General features: G+C 42.0%; 1 long non-coding RNA gene across 1 annotated transcript; it reads right to left on the reverse strand.

Moving 5' to 3' along the window:
- Positions 1–9,617: 9,617 nt before the first annotated feature.
- Positions 9,618–22,672, reverse strand: LOC111959100 (uncharacterized). Its single transcript, XR_002876617.2, has 3 exons — positions 22,360–22,672; positions 21,810–21,946; positions 9,618–9,703 (listed from the first exon to the last, which is right to left on the reverse strand). It is a non-coding gene; the product is annotated as an uncharacterized lncRNA (long non-coding RNA).
- Positions 22,673–23,625: the final 953 nt, after the last annotated feature.

The raw sequence follows: 23,625 nt of genomic DNA on the forward strand, positions 1-23,625 counted from the left end.
ACGTCTGTCCCCACACCTGTCGGTGCAGACCAGAATGAGACTGTGATCTCAGAGACCACTTTCATTCCTTCCAAGAGCTCAATATGTTTTGACCCCTAGACTGGGCCTGAGTTCCCCAAGGACTGGTTGCGCTCTGCTGCTTGATTTTATAGCAAAGTGAGGGTCAAGGTGGACAAGTTCATCCATCCCCCTAAATCCTCAGCTTTTGACTCAATGGAGGTAGTTCAACCTGCTGCTAGTCTGCAGAGATGCACTAGTGATGCAACTACAGTATCACCTCCAACAAAGGCAAGTGGATCAAAACACTATCGACCTCAGACAAAGTCAGTGATTCAGATCATTCCCTGCTCACAAACAGTGGTTTGGGTTTCATGTTCTGCAGCGTTGGAACGGTGTTCAACAATGATGCCTCTGTTGAGATATACATTAAAGCACCACTGAACAACTCCCCTGTGTTACGTCTGAATGAGACAAGATGTGTGTCTGATCACACAGTGGGCTCAGAAGATTTATCCCGTTCTTCAAAACTATCATGATTTGTACAACCTCTTCCACCACGCCCATAATCCCATATGACCAGCCAACAACCACCATTACTATCTTCTCTTCTGATGGTACCTTGAAGGCCATTGCCACTTCTCAAAATGGCAGTAGCAGCCTGACCGTTAAGCCAGAAAAAACTAGTGTTGGACTTTGTGACAACACAATGAGAAGAGACAGCTTTCAGCTCCTTCTCCAGGCTATCTGAAGCACCTCGTCATCTGTAAGACTCACGGATAGAACCCTTAGGGTCATTGAAGCACTGGAAAGAAGGGCAGGAAGTGGCACAACCAGCTCAGTCTCACAGTCAGAGGCATTAGATAAGGCCAACACAGCAGAATCCAATCTCATGGCAAATATGTTGGCTACAGGGAAGGATGAAGCTTCAGCTGAGAGAAGCCTTCAGACCCTTCTATCTACAGGCATCCTCCGGCCATTCATAGACCACCTGGTGGAGCAGATCTACAGCTTCCTTCCGCAGAACAGCACCCCGTTGTCTTCAGTGACCTGTCTGCGCAGCAGAAGGCAGACAGGTGAGGTCCAGAGGGAGCTGCCGACAGAGGGATACTGGGAGATAGTCTATGCCTTCACAGAGTCGTCTCTCAAGTCCCTTCTCGAGCAATTGCTCCAAATCCTCCTCCCTTTCTCAGACCCATTGCGAGTCTGACACCCACTTCATATTCACATACAGGCTGACTGGTGAATCGTACCTCACTTCCATCAGCGAGAGCTGTAAACAAACTGTTAATTGCACTAACCAAGTTCTCAAAAGGATTCTCAAAAAGATTCCCAAGGAGAAGAAATCTGATCCCAACCCAAATGACCAGCCCAGTGGTTCCAGGGATGAGGCTGTTGCCGATCCCAGCCTACCCGCAGCCAAACCAGGTACAAAAAAAAGAAGGGCAAGAAAATGTCCTTTCTTCAAAAGCTTTGGAAGACCAGCATCAAAAAGAAGGTGGAGCGTCTTTAGGAAATGGCATACATTTCCTTTGATTATCTGGAATGAGTTCACATTTAGGATAGTGGCAAGGCGCCCAACATTGAGATACCCCTACCCGAGGTATAACAAACACAACCATATGGTTGTATAAAAATATTTTACTGCAAAAGTGGTTAAATTGATAAATATTGTGACACAACCCCTTAACTCAAAAAGTGCAAAATAATGTAGCCCAATATTGCAATCTCTGATATTGCTCAAATTTGGAATACAGTTAGTCAGCTGTCTGCCCTACATACACAAACAAACAGCATCTTGGAAATGAAGACCTGTAAACACACAGATACTATAGCAGAAATATCAACTATGAATATTTATGATAAACTTCACTTTTTGGTAGCTGTTCATTAGACAACTATCCGAGTCAAATGTCTTCTCTCTTATTCAGTGCTGTATGGTGCTGCCTGAAAGAAAAAATACAGTTACACGTTTTCTCATGTTGTTGTGGCTATTGTAATCGGCTCTAAGGAAAACAAGTGGGCTCAGACATCGAGATTAAATGTTTTGGGGTCCAAGGTTCCTTAAAGTATTTTGTATCTTTAGCCCCAAGTCTTGCAATTAATAATAATCACAGATTATCTTTATATTTTGGCGTCCAAAATCCAATATGGCTGCCATATTTTGAGTTAAGTCAAATCACCTGTAAATATGAATTTTGTAAATGAGGCATTTTTTCAGAATTGTGTACAACAGTCATGCCTATAAAAACTGTGTGAATACATTTGATTCTGAATCCAATACAGCCAACGGGATTACACTCCAACACCTTCGCCTGCATATAAGTAGCCCTTGTTCATTTTCTATTGTGTTTTTCAGTCTTTAAAATGGTTTCATACAGCTCTTGGCATATCTAAGACTATGAGTGGTACTGCCATGCCTCTGTTGAGTTTGAGTAGCCGAAGCCAGCTAGTTGTTCAATGTGTGTTCATATTTTAATCTCATTCACACACTTACAGCATATCAACAATGGGCAATTCCACAAAATATAATAACGAGCCTTTCACAACACAAGCACACAGTAGCGTAACCAAGTTACAGGAAAGCAACCTGTAGTACAACAGTAGTGTATATGTACAACCCTCTTTTCCCCACTAAAACTAAGTATGCAAGGTTGATTCAAAGTCTGAGGCGACCAGGACATGAGTGAGTCCTCTAAGGGTGAGGAGACAAAGTAGCCAGTGGTAGTTGTAGTTCTGGGGCCTGACCAGTAGCCAGTAGTGGTTGTAGTTCTGGGGCCTGACCAGTAGCCAGTTGGTGGTTGTAGTTCTGGGCCTGACCAGTAGCCAGTGGTAGTTGTAGTTCTGGGGCCTGACCAGTAGCCAGTGGTAGTTGTAGTTCTGGGGCCTGACCAGTAGCCAGTGGTAGTTGTAGTTCTGGGGCCTGACCAGTAGCCAGTTGTAGTTCTGGGGCCTGACCAGTAGCCAGTGGTAGTTGTAGTTCTGGATTCAGGCAGCCGTATTGGACTAGCAATGAATCAAAGCTCACTTCTAAATGATAAGGAGGTGACTTAAGAGTTAGTAATCCTGGAGGCACAAGTTATACCACAGTGGGGGCAAGTTGTAGAGCTAGGGAGAGGGTGTCAGGGTTGGAATCTCTTTCCAGTCGTTGGAGCCTCCCAGTTGCCTCATTGATCCTCAAAGAGGCTTGTCACTTGGAATACTTGGTGTTGCCATGCCAAGCAGTCTGCTGCCTTTTTATATATCCAGACAAAGGTGTTTGAGTGTTTATGATGGGCATATTGGATTCCTAACATAAACTACATGGCCAAAAGTATGTGGACAAGCCTTCAAATTAGTGGATTCGGCTATTTCAGCCACACCCGTTGCTAACGTGTATTAAATTGAGCACACAGCTATGCAATCTATATAGACAAACATTGGCAGTAGAATGGCCTGTACTGAAGAGCTCAGTGACTTTCAATGTGACACAGTCATAGGATGCCACCTTTCCAACAAGTCAGTTGGTAAAATATTTGCCCTGCTAGACCTTCCCCGGTCAAATGTAGGTGCTGTTATTGTGGAGTGGAAACATCTAGGAGCAACAATGGCTCAGCAGCGAAGTAGTAGGTTAAAAATCATGTTCTCGGTTGCAACACTCCCTACTGAGTTCCAAACGGCCTCTAGAAGCAACGTCAGCACAAGAACTGTTCATCCGGAGCTTCATGAAATGGGTTTCCATGGCCGAGCAGCCGCACCCAAGCCTAAGATCACCATGTGCAATGCAAAGCATGGGGTGGAGTAGCGTAAAGCTCAGCGCCATTGGACTCTGGAGCAGAGGAAACGCGTTCTCTGTAGTGATGAATCCCACTTCACCATCTAGCAGTCTGACGCACGAATCTGGGTTTGGTGGATGCCCGAATGCATAGTGCCAACTGTAAAGTTTGGTTAAGGAGGAATAATGAAACTCTTTGCCACCAAAACTTTTACGTCAATAAAAGGGAAACATTGGAACATTATTCCTGACATAAAATGTTAAGAATGGTCGGTGGGGATCTAAAGGATAATCATGCCATATTGTTTATTATTTTGTGATGCCATTAAGGATGGTACTACAAAGTAACTGTCTGAAAGTGTACGCATTCTATGTATCAACTTTACATCTAAGTGTTGTATAAAATATATGATTAAATATGAGAATACGTTCGTGAAGATAACAATGTGACTTTAGCCTTCTAAAAGATAATTGTTTTTCATATAAACTTGTGCCCAGTCAGTAACCACGCCCAATTGAGCACAGACATTGTGTCGGCATGATGGAACGCCTCCTTTTTACCCGAGGATAAAAGCCTTGTTAACAAAATTTACATTAGACCAGTTGATGTACAGTGCGACCAAGCAGACGGACAGTGTAAGCCGGACATCACGAATGGTTAAAACTACAAGAACAGAAAGCGTGGAGTTGTGACTACACAGCTGAAAATGCTGAGACCAGTAAATTGCCAGGTTACTACTGGCGTGTAAAGTGGTTGGGAGCTGAACCCTGAATAATCAATCATTGAGACCACCACGAGACCAAAAGACGTGAGGCCATGGTCCACACATTGAAATGGTTAGAAACTGAATCTCTCAACCTCTACACAAGAAGATGAACTCAGTAGACCTTATCATATCAGTCTGCAGCTGGCATGTAAAGTAGTCTAGAACTTTGCCTAAAGACACAAGGTGGGAAGGAGAATCCCATCTCCGACAACCGTTGGTACATCTGAAGTATTTGTTCTAACAAATGCTTCACTACCAGAGAAGCTCTACAACTAAGAAGGCCGTTGTGACCTCTGGTGGACAACCAGAGCCTTACATTGAGCCACTCCCCATAGACGGATCGATTGGTTTCAACAGAGAGACGACAGAGAAAGACATCTACACGTAAATATATATATTGCATTTCTTATCCGAATGAGCGGTGGTTCCTGTGCAAAGTATTACTATTCATTTGTCTCTCCCTCTCTTTACCTACCCCTCCCTCTCCAGATGTGTAACAAGCCGTCATATCTTGTCAGTCCACTAGGGACTTTTATCTCATGTAAGTGTGTATGTGTATTCTGTGTTATTATTTAGTTAGTAAATACATAATTAAGCCAATTTGTGTATTGCTGATTCATCAATAAGGTTAGGGTTCTTGCAGATATCAAGGAGTATGCAACGTTCAGAAAGAGACTGAGGTGTTAATGATTAACAAGTGACTGTTATTGATGTAAGATATATCTACATATCTTTAGAGTTTAAGTCGGGAGATAGTAACTCGTTAAACTTTTCCCGTGGTGCCCCAAATTCCTAATGAGTTAATTCTTATATGATTAATTGAATCAAGTAACAATTAAACATAGTTGATAAAATAAATAACAGTTATCAGATTAATTATAGTCATGTAACGACAGACCCATATACAAAGCGAGGTCCATACAGAAATGGTTTGTTGAGATCGGTGTGGAAGAATTTGACTGGCCTGCACAGAGCCCTGACCTCAACCCCATCGAACACATTTGGGATGAATTGGAATATCTACTGGGAGCCAGGCCTAATCGCCGAACATCAGTGCCCAACCTCTTGTGGCTGAATGGAAGCAAGTCCCCGCAGCAATCTTCCAACATCTAGTGGAAAGCCTTCCCAGAAGAGTGGAGGCTGTTATAGCAGCAAAGGGGCGACCAACTCCATATTAATGCCCATACTTTTACACAAAAATAATCTTGAGTACAGTACATAGGTGCAGTACACAAATCTGAAAAATTTCTCTGAATTTAAAATGTGTATATATACAGGTGATTAAACCACCATTTAATGGTAATGTGGCAGCCATATTGGAATTTGGACTCAATATTGGATTTGAGTCAAATCTAGTGGGTTTCCCTGACTTAATTGCAAGACTAGGGTCTAAAGATACAAAATCCTTCATGGAACCTTGGACCCCCCCAAAATTAATTTTGATGTCTGAGCCCACTTGTTTTCCTTAGAGTCATTTACAATAGCCACAATATTTAAAAAAACGTGTAACTGTATGTATTTTTGTCAGGCAGGACCACACAGCAATGAATGAGATGAATTTTGACTTGGAAAGTTGTGTATTGAACAAAAAGTTAATCATCATAAATATTCATAGTTGATACTTCCTCCTATGGTATCTGTTTTTACAGGTCTATATTTCCAAAATTCTTTAAGATATCCTAATGTTGTTTGTTTGTATATAAGGCAGACAATATTCTGTTTTCAACCTGCAGCGCTATGACACCACAGACTGCACAAGAGGTGAATTCTGTCTCCTGTTCTTCCGAGAAGGAGAAGAAGAACAAGCAGCCCTTATTCGTGAGAGTATTTTCTGCCATGACCAGAGCCCTGAACTGATAGCAGGACACCTCACTAGACTTGTGAGTATCAGTACTGATCTCTCTCTGTGGCAATGTACTGTACATTGGTTAAATGTACAGGGGCGGCAGGTAGCCTCGTAGTTAGAGTGTTGGACTAGTAACTGAAAGGTTGCAAGATCGAATCCCCGAGCTGACAAGGTAAAAATCTGTTGTTCTGCCCCTGAACAAGGCAGTTAACCCACTGTTCCTAGGCCGTCATTGAAAATAAGAATTTGCCTAGTTAAATAAAAAATGTATAAAAATAAACAATAAATCAAGCCAGGTGTTCGCTGCTGTGTCCTTGGACCAAGTTGTCAGCAGGCAAACTTTGTCTGCTACTTTCCAATCTTTATTTCAGTAAAACCTTTCATAGTGTGTGTGCCAGTATAGTGCATTATGATGGGGTTATTATGCATTGTAAGACTTGATATAAGCATGAATAACCCCCTTTATAATGTCTTATTATCTTAGGGGACTGCAGCTGTCATCTCAAAGACATTCCTCATAGGATAATTGAATGCAAAGTTAAAAGATGCCCTTGAGTCACTGCAGTAACAGGCTTTGTACCTCAGTGGTATTAAGCATGTCCATCTAATGGGATAAAACTTGTTTGTTGTCGTCAGAAGTCATTCCTCTAGGATTGTATTGGAATTATGTTGAGTTTCTCTGTGTAACATGATTGCGTCCAAGCTGATGTGGGACAGAACACTAATTTACAGAAAAGCGGATAGGAAATTGAATTTAAGATGGTTGGTTGATAGTGAGGCCTTTTCAAAGGTTTTTATTTACTCTGAGTGACGGAACATTCTATAAACTAATTTTAGCCGCCAACACTGAACCAGTGGTTGTTGGACAGGCCCAAAACGGAATACTAGGCCTACAGCGTTCTTCTTGCTCTCATATTTGATACAGTATTTATTCCATTAATATGTTCAAGGACAGTGCTGTTTGCATTTCTAAGTTTATAGGTAAAGTAAGGACAAACGGTTAGCTCTATTTCCATTGCTTATAACCTATAGCTCTTAACACTCCTCAATCATCTTCTCTCCTCCCCCTCCCCCTCTGCAGTGCTGGCTGGAAGGTGGGGCTAACCCATTGATAGGCGAATAATGAGAATCTCTAACAAAGGGATTGCAAATGAGGATTGGGGTCTCTTTAAGAGTCCGGTCTAAACCACTGGGGACTAACACGGGGGGGATTATCCTAAAATAGATCATTCTGGTGTACTGCTTGTAAACATCTCTTTGGACTAATAGTATAAAAGTGGAGAGTATTCTGTACTCTGTATTTGAAAGACTGCACCCTCTTGAGTACATACCCCTCATGGGTCATATTGGGGGGCACAACTGGTAAATAACCAACTCATCTGCCTAATCATACTGCAAACTACAGACCATTTTCAAAATCACTAACATGCTGTGTTGCTTCTACTGAGATCTTGTGTGTATGTGGTGCACACCAGGTCAGGGACATCATCCTCATTATTTTCACTCCTAATGAGACCGTATCCCAAGGTGGAATCTGTCCTAATACGGACACCTTGGCCTATATTTCAGTTAGTTGACTGAGTCTGGCGGTGGCCAGTTAACAGGGAATGGGACTTTTTAATGACCATGTTGGTGGCAATGGTATGATATATGGACAGTGATGAGAGAGAATTAATTACTGTTACAGACATTGTCATTCGAAATGTGTTCATCCTGCCAGCTGTCCAAATGCTCATTGTGTGTGTGTGTGTGTGATGGTAATGGGAAATGGGGAGTCACAGTCACAGACCTTTTGACCTTTCCCCTTAGTTATCTCAACCTGCTGTGCCTGTGTGACACTTTGACAGTTGTCGCCCATGTGACCTCTAATCAATACATTTTTTGGGGGGGGGCTTAGTACCGTAGCCAACAGTTGGCTGCAGACGGCAAAGCAAATGTGAGCATTCCTACCTAATAGCTCAGTCTAAAAACCCAGTGCACCATGCTTCCTTGTCTCTTTCTTTTTTATGAAAATGATGTACATGAATCAATTCCTTAAAAAACACGTCTTTCCTAACAACATGAATCTGTCCTTCTCTTGATCATCCTTGTGAAAAAAGCACTGATGTACTCCCGCTCCAATAAATGATTTGTTCAGAGTGTTCTGAACACACGCAACTACATTTCTTGACGCACAACAATTCATAAATGTGCTGACCAATGGAGGTTCAGGACTACTCTATCAGGCCAGTAGGAGAGAGAGACAATCCAAACATTCAGCTGCAACCAGAGGTCAGGAAGGAGGTGCCATTCTCTCATTTACTTTTCCTTCTCTCTGTCTATTTCTCTCTCTCTCTTCTCTCTGGTTTGTCATGGTAATGAGGGACTGAGGGAGGCTCTTTACCTGCTGCTGAGGGGGTTGTGTGTATGTGAAAGGGGGGGGGGGGTCCGATGAAATGAAGCGATGCAGTCATATAAACATGGAGTGCATTGTAGCAGAAGAAGGATGGAGGGAAGAAGGGGGTAGAAAGTGGTATGGCGTGGGACCCGGAGGACAGGCAAGGTGGACTGAGTGCATGGAGTCTGGAGGCCCACGTGTTGTGGAGCAGTCTGGTGTTCGCCTCCGGTACCCTGTTGCCCAACAGACAACACATTCGGCGTCGCATTGTGTCACCTTAGTCTGAACTGTGTCATTTTTTTCCACTACATAATGCTTTACTTAGTACGGTACACCCTTACCAAAAAACTGGCTTCTGGCAAACAAATTTGCGGAAAACTCATATTTTCACATGCAATTAGTTTTGCTGCAAACTGTTGGGTAACTTGTGAACATTTTGTTTACTGCGAAGGTTTTTCGTTACTGCGTTTTTAACAACATTGAAATAAGTATGTTAAATAAACAGAATCACATAACTTTAAATTAACTTACTTAAAATAAAAACATACTAAATGTAGTAAATATACTGTATATATTTACTACAACATACATTCAATGTCTTTAACATATAAACATAAATTCAATACAACTTGAAATCATCAGCATGGTAATGAAGAAAATAGCAAAGACAAGTAAATGGTTTAGTCTTTTTATGTAGCTTCAACATTTACATGAGAGAAGTGTGAACACTATGGGGATGTTGACCTTAGGGTGTTTAAATKGACAACTACAGAATGATTTAAATGTGCCAAGTGATAATTGAGCAATAGATTAACCAATGGAAGTTTAAAATAGAATGAACAAAATATGAATAATTAAAACAACAAAAACTAAATCAAACCCATTTCAGAACTATTGTCTTTTTGAGTGAACTTCGAAGATGGCGGCCAAGTCCTTCATCCAAAGCTTGTTGAATGCATGCACTGAAACAATCAAAACAAAACAAAATTAGGATACTGAAAACAATTACTGAAAAATATTTATATTTTGGCATCTTAAAAGGTAGAAATTGAGTTATGCCTAATATGACAATTCATATTATAAAAATATATATATATATTGTTACTCTAAAAAATGCTTGGTTAAAAATTACCCAACAACCCAGCGCTGGGTCAATATTGGATAAACACAGAATTTGGTTCATTCAACCCAGCACCTTGGGTTGAGGGCTTGACCCAACTGCTGGGTAAATTAGACTATATTACTGGGTTAAAACAACCCAGTGTGTTGGGTTGTGACATAAACCCAGCAAATTGGGTTGGTAGATTGACCCAGCTGCTGACTAACCAGGTTTTCCTTAGGCAGTTTGCCTGTGCATAGCTGTATTCCTGTCACGTTGGTATAAAGGGATCGGGAGACAGGCGCAGGAATGCGTAATAGTTTTTTTTATTGACTCAAATTACAGCGTGCCATGTAAAGGCACAGGGACGAAGACCAAACAAACACATATACAAAACACAGGGTTGAGACCCAAACAAAAGAGTACCTTGAATAAATACACACGCGCACAATGATTAACACACGGGACTAGAGACCCGTAATCATCTGTGCAATACAAGTGGCACGAAAGCCAAAACAACAAGGCACAGGTACTCACAGGCACAATGGACATTGGAACAATAATCGACAGGACAATGGTGAACAAAGGGCACACTTGTACAGTTACTAATCAGGGGAGAATATGGGGACCAGGTGTGCGTAATGACACAGTTCAGTTCCTAGAGGCCGGTGAAGTAGACCTCCTGAAACTGGTGCACGGAATGAGCAACAGTACCGGAGGGATCCGTGACAATAACCCCCCCCCCCCCCATGCGCCAGCAGCGGGATGACACCGGCCTCGAGGACGATCACAGGAACGCAGTGCTGGTCGATCAGGACCCGATGCAGCTGCCGAAGTTGCGTGGTCGGACGGGCCAGTTGCCTCTGCTGAAGTTACGTCTCCGGACGTACCAGTCGCAGCGTGGTCGGACGGGCCATTATCCTGTCACATTGGCATGAAGGATCAGGAGACAGACGCAGGAATGCGTAATAGTTTTTATTATTTTATTATGGATAGCCGTGTAAAGGCACGGGGGACGTAGACCAAACAAACACGTAACAAAAACACAGGGTTGAAACCCAAGCAAAAGAGCGACGAGTACCTCGAATAAATTACACGCGCGCACAATGATTAACACATGGGATGAGACCCGTAATCATCTGCGCAATCCACAAGGGCACGAAGCCCAAAACACATAGCACAGGTACCTACATGCACCAACGGACATTGTAACAATAATCGACCCCCCAATGGAATCCAAAGGGCACATGTATACAAATACTAATCAGTGGGAATAGGGGACAGGTGTGCGCAATGAAAGTTCCGGAGCAATCCGTGACAATTCTGTTTCTTTTTATCCTAAAAAAAATCCATAGTCCTTGCCGATGACAAGCATACCCATGACATGCTTGAAAATATGAAGAATGGTACTCTGTGATGTGTTGGATTTGCCCCAAACATAATGCTTTGTATTCAGGACATGAAGTTCATTTCTTTGCCACATTTTTTGCCGTTTTACTTTAGTGTCTTATTGCAAACAGGATGCATGTTTTGAAATATATTTATTCTGTACTGGCTTCCTTCTTTTCGGGTTAGTATTGCGGAGTAACTACAATGCTGTTTTAATGCCACCATTGGCCTCATGGTGAAATCCCTGAGTGGTTTTCTTACTCTCCAGCAACTGAGTTAGGAAGGACGGCGGTGTCTTTGTAGTGACTGGGTGTATTGATACACCATCCAAAGTGTAATTAATAACTTCACCATGCTCAAAGGGATATTCAATGTTTGCTTTTTTGATGTTTACCCATCTACCAATAGGTGTCCTTCTTTGCGAGGCATTGGAAATCCTCTCTGGTCTTTGTGGTTGAATCTGTGTTTGAAATTCACTACTCGACTGAGGGACCTTACAGATAATTGTATGTGTGGGGTACAGAGATGAGGTCATTCAAAAATCATGGTAAACGCTATTAATAAGTCCATGTAACTTATTATGTGACTTGTTAAGCACATTTTTTAAAATATATAAACTATTTTGACATTGTGGAGTATTGTGTGTAGGCCAGTGACACAAAGTTGAGTTGCAACTTATCATTTTTAAATTCAGGCTGTAATACAACAAAATGTGGAACAATTCAAGGGGTGTGAATACATTTCTGAAGGCACTGCACATTACTAAGGTTGCTGTGTTCTAAGTTGGGAGTCGTTTTACAGCTTGCATTGATGGTATCATGTTTCTATAACTAAATAATTAGATTACAAATAACTGTTAGCAGTTTGTCGGACATTGCCAAAACACAGAAATGTGTTTAGAAGAAATAAATATACACAATATGTAAAACCAGGTCCACTTCGAATGACAGAGATCGATCATGTTGAAATCTAAAGCAGATAGCTTGCTACGGCCCACCACATTCAACAACTTCTAGACAAACACACTGCTATAAATAATTACTTCATTGCATATTTTTAACTGCATTATAATATTGATCTACTTAGTTACGTAATGCGTCGTCACATATGCAATATTTGAGGACATGCAGTAGAAAGTAAAAAAAAAAGAAAGGCTGCTATCCTACTCTAAATGAAATCAAGTGGGCGAGAATAAATTGGCCACGTTAGCTACAATCTGGGCTTGTGTCAAAGTCATCACAGTCAAATGCAAATGTTGACTTCCCACCTGCACCAGAGCTTGACAATGTTAGGATGGATGCCATCTTTGGTGTGTTTGTTGAATGCACTGAATGAAGTGTTGGCTTTCAGTTATCTTTCTTTATATTACTGATTAATTTTTTCATAAAACGTAATGCGTCTGCATCCGGTGGTGGGGGTGAAGATCTTGAGGGAGGCTGCACAGAACAAATTCTCCAATAAAAGGAAACCCAGCAAACCGGGAACATTCCCATAACATTAGTGTCACGCCCTGACCTTGGAGATCCTTTTTATGTCTCTATTTTGGTTGGTCAGGGCGTGAGTTGGGGTGGGCATTCTATGTTTTCATTCTATGTTTTCTATTCCTATGCGTTTGGCCGGGTGTGGTTCTCAATCAGAGGAAGCTGTCTATCGTTGTCTCTGACTGAGCACCATACTTAGGTAGCCTTTTCCCACCTGTGTTTTGTGGGTAGTTGTTTTCTGTTTTGTGTCTGCACCAGATAGGACTGTTTCGTTTCGTTCACTCTCTTTGTTGTTTTTGTTATTCAGTTTATTTATTAAATTTAACATGGACACATACCACGCTGCACCTTGGTCCTCTCCTTCTCCCTTAGAATGTCGTTACAATTAGCTAAGATAAAATAACTTGCTTGGGAACCAAACATTGCAGGTTTAACCCCACATGTGCAGATTGTCAACATATGAAGTGTAAAAAAAACATGGTTGTGTCTGAATGAGTAACTGCTGTTCAAATGTCCTATGAATGAAATCACGTGCAGATTGTCAACATATGAAGTATAAAAAATGTGTTTGTATCATTAAATGCTGTTCAAATGTCCTATGAATGAAAGACAGTCCCCAAATGTGAATTACCATTAAATCTGGATAAATCAGAATTGAGATGTATTCCAATCTGGTTTAATTTGCATGCTGAGAATGTTGTGGTAATATTAGGTAAAACTTAAATATAACATTTTCGAAATGTTCTTGAAATGTTCCCAGGACCTCGAAGACAAGGTAAAATGTATATTGCGTGAACATCAATGGAATATTATGTTAAACTTAAAACAAATATGCTATAAATGTCATAAAAAAACAGGGAATGTCCTGTGCAAGGGAATGTCCTGTGCAACCTATATGAAAATCACAAGAATATTCTTGTAACATCTCAGACAACTCCCATAACTTAATGAAATGTTCTGGGAACCTTTAAAGAACTTAGACCTGGTGTTCTGTCAACATTCTAACCATATTCTAGGAATGTCCTGTGCAACCTATGTTAAACATTGTATCGATGTCATCACAACTGAGCATATTTTGTGTTTTGGGAACAACTCCCACAACCTAATTAAATGTTTTGGGAACCTTTAAAGAACTTAGTAAGGCTGTTCTGTCATCATTCTTGCAACATCATAGGAATGTCTTTTGCTCCCTGATACAAACATCATCAGCACATGTCTTGTCATGTCCCCACAATGTTCCCACAACCTAAAGAAACGTTCTGGGAAACTTTAAAGAACAGACAAAATGTGTTCTGAGAATGTTCTTGTAATATCAGGTGAATGTTTTTTGCCAACTAAAATAAACATTGTAAAATCCTCCGCACAACTGGACAGTGTTCGTGTTTTGGGAACATATGTGTCATCTTGGCATAGTTTCAGAACAGATGTTGTTTGGAATAACTAGCTAGCTAAGGACTGGTTATTTAAGTTTGAATGTCAAATCAAATGTTATTTATCACAGGCACTGAATACAACAAGGGTAGACCTTACAGTGAAATACTTGCTTACAAGCCCTTCCAAATGATGCAGAGTTAAAATAAGAAAAAGAAAAACAAGAGAAATAAAACACAAGAAGGAAGCTATATATAGGGAGTGCAAGTACCATATCAATGTGCAGGAATACGAGGTAGTAGCAGCAGTGTATAAAATTAGTGAATGTGTACATGTGTTTGTGTAAGAGTGTCAGCGTGAGTGTGTGGATAGAGTCCTGTGAGTGTATATGGAGTTTGTGCAAAATAGTTTCAGTGCAGACAGTCCGGGTAGACATTTCATTACGGGGGGAGGGTGTAAATGTCCATGGGGGGAGCAGCAGGGGAAGTGGGGGAGGGGTGATGGAGGCGGGGAGAACAGGCAGTGGCTCAGGTGGATGAGGTCCCTAATGATTTTCTTGGCCATCCTGCGATGGCCATCCTGGTGTTATAGGTGTCCTGGAGGGCAGGCAGTGTGCACCCAATGGTACTGTACATTTGGCTGAGCGTACCATCTTCTGTAGCGCCTTGCGGGCGGCAGTGGTGGAGTTGCCATACCAGGCTGTGATGAAGCCTTACAGTATGCTCTTGATGGTGCTACTGTAGAACACTGAGGGCCCTCAGGGTCAGGGCAAATTTCTTCAGCCTCCTGACGTTGAAGTGTCACTGTCGTGCCTTCTTCACAACGGTGTCTGTGTGGTTTGACCATTTCAGTTCCTTGGAGATGTGTACGCCGAGGAACTTGAAGTTTTTGACAGTCTCAACGGCGGCCCGGGTTGATAAAGATGGGAGCATGCCCAGCCTGGTTACTCCTGAAGTCCGCAATCAGCTCCTTTGTTTTGCTGACGTTGAGGGAGAGGTTGTTTACCTAGCACCATGCCGTCAGAGTGCCTACCTCCTCCCTGTAGTGCGTCTTGTCATTGTTGGTAATCAGGCCTACTACTGTCGTGTCGTCAGCGAACTTGATGATGGAGTTGGAACTGTGAGGCCACGCAGCCGTTGGTATACAGGGAGTACAGGAGGGGACTGGGAACTCACCCTTGTGGGGCCCCCATGTTGAGCATCAGTGTGGAGGAGGTAGTGTTCCCTACCTTCACAACCTGGGGGCTGCCCRTCAGGAAGTCCAGGACCCAGTTGCATAGGGAGGTGTTCAGACCCAGGGCCATGAGCTTTGTGGTGAGCTTAGAGGGCACTATGGTATTGAAGGCCGAGCTGTAGTCAATTAACAGCATCCTCACATACATTCCTTTTGTCCAGGTGAGTGTGGGCAGTGAGCAGTACAATGGCGATTGCGTCGTCTGTGGATCTGTCGGGCGGTAAGCGAATTGGAGAGGGTCAAGTGTGTCTGGAAGGGAGGAAGTTATGTGGTCTTTGACTAGCCTCTCAAAGCACTTCATGATGACGGAAATGAGTGCTACAGGTCGGTAGTCTTTCAGTTCAGTTACTTTCCCTTTCTTGGGCACGGGGATGATAGTGGACATCTTGAAGCAAGTGGGGATAATGACTTGAGTTAGAGAGAGATTGAAAATGTCTGCTGGTCTGCAGCTAKKTTGCTGTCTGGGCCGGCAAGGGTTAACACGTTTGAAGGACTTACATACGTTCTCCATGGAAACCATAAGCACGTAGCCCTCGTTGTCCTCAAGGGCTCTCCTTGGCAGCTCAGAGTCGTCGTTATGCTCGGAGCATGAGAAAAAGGTGTTAAGCACGTCCTCTAGGGCGGCATTGGTGTCTGCGACATGATTGGTTTCTTTTTGTAATCCATGATCGTTAGAAGCCCCTGCCACATACGCCTCGTGTCCGACCCGCTGAATTGTTCCACTTTGTCCCTATACTTGTGTTTCGCCATCTTGATTGATCTGCGTAGGTAATATTTGTACTGTTTAACCATACAATTGTCTCTAGTCACCTTGCTATGTTTATAAGCAGCATCTCTCCTTCAGTTTCACAACAAGGCTGCCATCAATCCACCAGTGGAGGCTCCTCAGAGAAGGAAGGGGAGGACCATCCTCCTCTGTGAATTGAATAAAAATATAAATAGTGAAACATTAAAGAAGTTATCCTTTTTAGATAAAACTATACTAAATATATTCACGTCACAGCAGCACTCTGTAGAGTAGCACCATGGTGTAGCCAGAGGACAGCTAGCTTCTGTCCTCCTCTGGGTACATTGACTTCAATACAAAAACTAGGAGGCTCATGGTTCTCACTCCCATTAATAGACTTACACAGCAATTATGACAACTTCCTGAGGACGTCYTCCAACCTATCAGAGCTCTTTTTTTRTTTTGTATTCAAGTCAATGTACTYAGAGGAGGATGGAAGCTAGCTGTCCTCCAGCTACACCATGGTGCTACCCTACAGAATGATGTTGAGGCTTTGCAAAATAGTGTGTTTTAATCAATTATTTGGTGACGTGATTATATTTAGTGTAATTTATTCTAAAAAGGATAACTTTAAGGTTTTTAAAAATGTTAATCAYGAAATTCACTGAGGAGGATGATCTTCTCCTTCCTCCTCTGAGGATCCTCCACTGCCACAGTGAAACTTTATTCCGTGAGGAACTATACCTTATCACGGAGTGACATTTCACTGTGGTCACGTGGGTTGTATTGGCTTACGGATGTAAAAATCCCTCAAAATATGGCGTTGGAGACCATTCAAATTAGCCCCAAGGTTGCTTGTTAAATCTTGTTCATTCTCTCAAACTAAATAMCATGACTGTTTTCTCATTAGCTGGGAATGTTATTTGATATGTCCGATACAACATAATTTGGTCGGTATCATTACCAAGCTACTGCATATTCCTTAAAAATATACATTTCCTGTGCAGAGTGAGCATCGCTAGCATTCACTGGTTGAAGACAAAGTCACTTTTGAGTGTAATGACATGAATATATATCATTCACAACATTTTGACGGGAGTTATAATCCAGTTATAATACCCCCCAAAATGTAACTATGGTGTATCAATATTGCTTTAATTCAGGCTTGGCTGAACTGCTTTCAATTGGGAAAGATTGGCCCGTACCCCGATTCCGTGATTTTCATTGAAAACGTTACTTCCCCATGTGGACCTATGAAAAAGGTATTGACTCCAATTGAAAAAAAATTGTTAGCATTCTAATTGTCATGATAGCTGATGCTAAACAGATTAGCATCTCCTATTTTCTTAGAGTATTTCAGATAGCATCTATGCACGCGGTACTTCCGCATTCCACTGGGCCAGCTTGCCAACTCCCTGTGCTACTGAAAGCTAGCCCGGTCACCAACTGAAAATGTTGGTATGKAGCCTTGTGATTATATGCTCTTACAGGAGTGGACAATTGCAGTCCTCGAGGGCCGGATTGGTGTCACAGTTTTGCCCCAGCCCCAGCTAACACACCTGACTCCAATAATCACCTAATCATGATCTTCAGTTTAGAATGCAATTTGATTAATCAGCTGTATTTGCTAGGGATGGCGAAAAAGTGTGACACCAATCAGGCCCTCGAGGACTGGAGTTGCCCACCCCTGCACGGTCTTACACATAGCATAGAATGTGAATTATAGGATATTTAAGCTTTCATCTCACAACATAAAAAAGTTAACATTACTAGAGACACGTTGCACTTGATTGTTCCGGAACACTTCCAGAGGTGGGCAGCCAGAGCAATATCAGGACAAAATGGGTATTTTGCATGTCCAGACCTGTCATTTAAAAGCAAACTCATGTGTTTGGATGACTCAGCTCGTATGTATCTGTCAGGTCTTAACATGCTCAATGGACTGCTATTGTGGAATTATGCTTATCATTTTCAAAGGCATTGTACAAACATCAGCGTCTGTTGCTAGTAAGTATTTCAGGGTTGTATTACAGGTTATAACACACAATAAAAAAAACATTTAACGAAACACTTATTCTGACCGATAGTTTTGTATAACAGCAATTGTGCAATTGATGCTTTTCAGGTTAGCATGAAAAGAAATTCAGACACCACGAAATCCAGCAGATAGGCTGACAGCTAACTATTGTCTTGACCAAGCTTCCTTGATGCTACTCTACCCACGCATCACAGAAAGCATTGGCAACATTCAGAGCATTGGCAACATTCAGCATGTTCATTAGACTATACGAGCTGGCTGGGCGTACGCTCTCCTGGGACATTCTGGACATTCCTGCTATTGTTATTTCATTAAGGGGCCATGGATGACCTCGGCCATTCACAGCAGCTGACCTTCAGAGTCCAGACTCATTGTGTCGGTGGACACTAGGCTCTGTGGAATAGAGACCAGAATAGGTCTGTGGCCACTGCACTGCGCCCTCTAAAACAAGTACCCTCTCACCCACTTGCACGCACGCACACACACACACACACACACACACACACACACACACACACACACACACACACACACACACACACACAGCTATCTGAATTTTTTTTTCTAAATAAAACTATCTTCTGGCCAGGGTTGGGAGTAATTGATTTCATGTAATCAGTTACATGTAATCTGACAAAAAAAAACTGTAACTGTAATCAGTTTCATTACCAGTGAAAATATTGTAGTTGGATTACAGATACTTTTTGGATTACTTTTAAATTCAGAAAGGATGTTTGAAAAAATACATTGACACCTTTCTCTTTCCTCAATTACATTCATAGATTGGAAAAAGGTGCAAGTTTAAGTTTGTTCTACTGGTGAGCTGACCACAAGTCAGAGACACTATGATGACACACCAAATGTGTTTGTTGGAACCTTGTTGTCTTCTTTTAGGTAATCCAAAAGTAACTGAAAGAAATATTAAGTTATTGAGCTTGTATAATCAAAAAGTTCCATTACTGATTACAATTTTGGACAGGTAACTAGTAACTGTAACAGATTACATTTAGAAAGTWACCTAMCCAACCCTGCTTGTGGCCTATATCGTTACCCATCAGGGACAACCATAGCCAATATGTTCAAAGAGTATAATGCTCAAAAGGGAACTGTACAAAGAAATAATCAGATCAGGCGAGTTTCGAGTGTTATCTGTCTGTAGATAAGTTATCTTGTGCGGCTTTCTTTCATTCTTTGTGGTATCAGTCGCTTTTCAGTCTCCCTGCAAAGGCTCTCCATAATTTCATGGCAAGATCTGTGATCTGTCTGTCTGCTATTATCATGTATTATCTGTATTTACTCTGCTTTTCTATTGTTTGTTTGTTTGTTTGTTTGTTGTTCATTTGTTTCCTCAGTGATAGTTTGAAAATCTCAGTGCCATTTTATTTACCCCCCTATTCCCCAATTTCCTTAATTAACTGCTGGGCCTCAGGCCTTCGCCACTCAAAGCAGTCAGTAGCAATTTATTGAGCGACGTGTGATTGCATGTGTGTGTTTCTGCTTGCTTACTGGCCTGCTTGCATGTGTACTTGTTCCTGTTAGTGATTATGCATGTGTCTGACTTTGAGGGTCTCTCCCTCTCTCTTTGTGTGTTTGGGTGAAGAGAGTGCAGCTGCAACTCTCAAATCAAGCCCTTTCCTGAGCAGTGAGTGAATAAACGAGGGATGAGAGAGGGGAGGGTGGGACCCCTCTTCCTGTGTGCAGTGTGAAGTGTGTGCGATGCAATGAAGTCTAAAGGCGGCTACATGGTTTACGTGCGTAGACTCTTTTTGTTGCGTTACACCCAKAGAAGAAGTCYGCCTTGTGTAGTGTATATCCACTAGGGGGCTTGGGGTAAGCCAGAGTAGYTTACCAAGGAAGAGGGGCCGAGGCACTCTTTTTGACTCTMGCTCRCGACGACGTTTGAACTTCGGCACCTGGTGTCATATGCCTGTTTACGAAAGCTAGCTAGCCACAGAAGCAAACATGTCTCTCTATGAATTGCAGTTGCTAAAGTTTGAAGAGCAAGAGCCTGAACTGCTCTTCTTACTCAGGAGGAGAGAAAACTGAAAACCKACAAGAGGGGACGATGGAGAATACAAGTCTCTTGTCCAACCTTTGCAAAGCATTGACGAGGAAAGACATTTTCAATACTTTTGGCTCTCTGTTGCCAGATTTGACGGCTCGCTTCAGCGGCTTGCCCCTCACATCGTGTATGCGAGAGAACTCACAGCTTGCCCGTAATTGATGCAGGAAGGCTGTCTGTGACCCTTCGGCTTTTGGCGATTGGCAGCGCACAGCAAAGTATTGTAAGTTAGGAATCTCAACAGTTTGTGTCATAGTGACGGAAGTGCGCTGTGCCATCATGCATGTCCTGAAGGAGGATTTTGTTGCTTATCCCTCCTTGGCAAAATGGGCTTCACCGTGATCAACTTTGCCGCATAGTCTGAAGCAAGTTCGGCCAGCTGCCGCTACCAAGGCCAGAGTGCTTGCCGACGTACCCAAACACTGAGCCCATATGTCTTTGTGGGAGACAATGCATTCCCTCTGATGGTAAACCTAATGCAACCATATCCAGGTAAGATATGCTAAATACATGTGACTGTACTGTACATACAGTATGATGTGAAAATTATGACATTTAAAGATGTTGTAATTATATGTCTTGCATAAAAGTGATCTGGCATCCCAGTGAAAGGATAAAGGCCTATGTCCAAAGCATAGGCCACGCAATTGTTACAGTACACATTTSATAGCCATCGTGTCGTTGTTCAATACTAATGGAAATAATTATTTTATTCAAAGGTTCTTCGGGCCTTGATGAAGCCAAGAATATCTACAACTACCACCACTCTCAATTTCAAAGAACTGCTTTGGGATCCTTGCTGCAAGATGGAGGATCCTGGAACGAGCCCTTGAGGTTGCCCCACAGAAAGCTGAGACCATTGTGAAGGCCTGCGTGGCCCTCCACAATTACCTTTGCACTACAGACACTGACGACACAGTCATCAACACGCTACACACGCTACTTTATTGCTATGGTACAGTGGTGAGAATGAGTGTCCAGCTGTAGGCAATAAGGACAGACCCCCAATACATTAACCTCATCTACATACTGTAGCTCATGTACAGTACAAAGCAGTAGAAGTTTACTGAGTGACTGATTCAGAACAGTAATATTTTAGTGTAAATATCCAGACAAATACATTTGCAGACCTTTTTGATATTTATTTAGGAAAATAGTTCAACGTAAAACAATGTAATACACAGGTGAAAAGTGTAATGAAAGGGGAAATAAGAGAAAAAACACAAAGTAAACAACAGTAACATGAATTAGGAAATAAGTAAATATATTTTTTAAAACATGCTGGTGAGAAGGGCCTGGGCGTTGGGGAGAAGGGTCGAGGAGGTGATGAACCAGGCCGGGGAGAGCGATTGTCACGCCCTGACCTTAGAGAGCCTTTTTATGTCTCTATTTTGGTTTGGTCAGGGTGTGATTTGGGGTGGGCATTCTATGTTCTGATTTCTATGTTTTTGTATTTCTATGTGTTGGCCGGGTATGGTTCTCAATCGGGGACAGCTGTCTATCGTTGTCTCTGATTGGGAATCATACTTAGGCAGCCTTTTCCTCTTTTGTCATTGTGGGAAGTTATCTTTGTTAGTGGCACTATAGCCCTGTGAGCTTCACGGTTGTTTCTTCGTTTCTTGTTTTTGTTGGCGACATTTACTAAAATAAAAGAGAATGTACGCTCACCACGCTGCACTTTGGTCCTCTTCTTTCGACGGACGTGACGGCGATGATGAACCAAGGGGCAATGAACCACCTGTAGATGGGCCATCAGGGCTCAACTCTGTTTCTGGGCTGTCCAAAACACCACCCCACTCCACCACCTACAAGCAGATGGCGAATACATTAGAAAACATTGCAAGCAATCTTAAAATATCTTCATAGGCTCCTTTTGAGTTAAAGTGCTTACTCAAAATAACAGATTTTTTATAAACATCTCAGTCTAATTAGCACACATACACACCACAGTGTCTTATTTCAGATTGTTGAACTAGCCCTGATAATCAGTATGATAACAACACTGAATAATTCCCACTCACAATTTCTCCCATCCAGAAAAGAGCAAATTCCATATGATCTAACTACGTCTAAAAACATAGGATTGGAAACACACACACTGTACAAAAGGACTCGGCTGCAAGACAGAACACAAGTATTTCGCTACACCTGCAAWAWCATCTGCTAAATATGTGTATGTGACCAATGCAATTAGATTTAATTTGACAAGAGTACATACCGTATTTGGCATATTATTGGTGTCTGTCTGACGATGTTTCATGTGAACACGAAACCAATCCAGGTGTCAGACAATCGGTGGGACACACACACCAGCGGCAGCCCCACTCCTCATCTCCTTCACCCTTTTCAGATTGCGAACATACCGGTCCCAAATCTTTCTCCATGTTTCTTTGATATCAGTATCAGTGATCAAGTGTGATATCCGTGATATCTCCTTCCAGCTGTTGTCTTTTGCRTGTTTCTCCGAATACAACTGCATCGAAGGGTTGTAAAGCCTCTCGTATGTCTCACCAGTTTGCACAGACGCTTCCTAAAACTTGTGACGAAAAACGACATTGCGACACTGCGCTACGCTCTGTCAGCCCTGTTTGCGAATTCTATGTAGACCCCTTTACATGCAGAAAGCTAATGGAAGCCCTCATGTCAGGCCATTTTCTCCTCTCTACCCCCACCTTGTTTCCAATGGCTCATTACCACCACATGGTAATGCTTTCTATAAGAACATAGGCCTCCTGACTCCTCCAACCGTGTGCTTTCTTCTGGGCCCTTTCATTTTCCTATCACGCTGTCAGCTCAAGCAAATAAAGAGAGAGAACGCCAGAAGTATACTGCTGTATAGAATGGACCATGGATGAGACTACCTTTAAAAGTACATTGAGGGTGTTCCACCAAAATAAGGTGAGTCAACTCAATGTAATTGAGTCAACCCAATGTAATTCAACCATGGAAGTATTTTTTATTCATTGTTCAAAGCTTCTTTCATAGGCCTACTTGTGTTTCTGTTTTACAGGTGTTCTGGAACAATCAGGTGGCTTCGCTGTTCAGTAGTTGGAACTTCTCAAACAGTGTTTTGCCTTCTTTACCCCAAGATAAATTAGATTTGGGCATTGTAGGAAGACACTTAATCCATTTGGGACGGTGTCTAATCATAATTTGTACTTGTGCCAATTAATCAAATGTTTCTTCCTCAGAGAAGAATCTGGCTTTTTACACACAGTTGCGAATGTGTCATTTTTGTAATCTTGCACAAGACGACCCTGTATTCATTTGTTATTCATGTACAGTACCAGTCAAAAGTTTGGACACACCTACTCACTCAAGGGTGGCTACTTTGAAGAATATATTTTGATTTGTTTGGCACTTTTTTGGTTACTACATGATTCCATATGTATTATTTCATAGTTTTGATGTCTTCACTATCATTCTACAATGTAGAAAAGAGTAAAAAAAAAAAAATGAAGAAAAACCCTGGAAAGAGTAGATG

The sequence above is a fragment of the Salvelinus sp. IW2-2015 genome, linkage group LG35, assembly GCF_002910315.2.
Source record: "Salvelinus sp. IW2-2015 linkage group LG35, ASM291031v2, whole genome shotgun sequence".
Lineage (NCBI taxonomy): Eukaryota > Metazoa > Chordata > Actinopteri > Salmoniformes > Salmonidae > Salvelinus > Salvelinus sp. IW2-2015.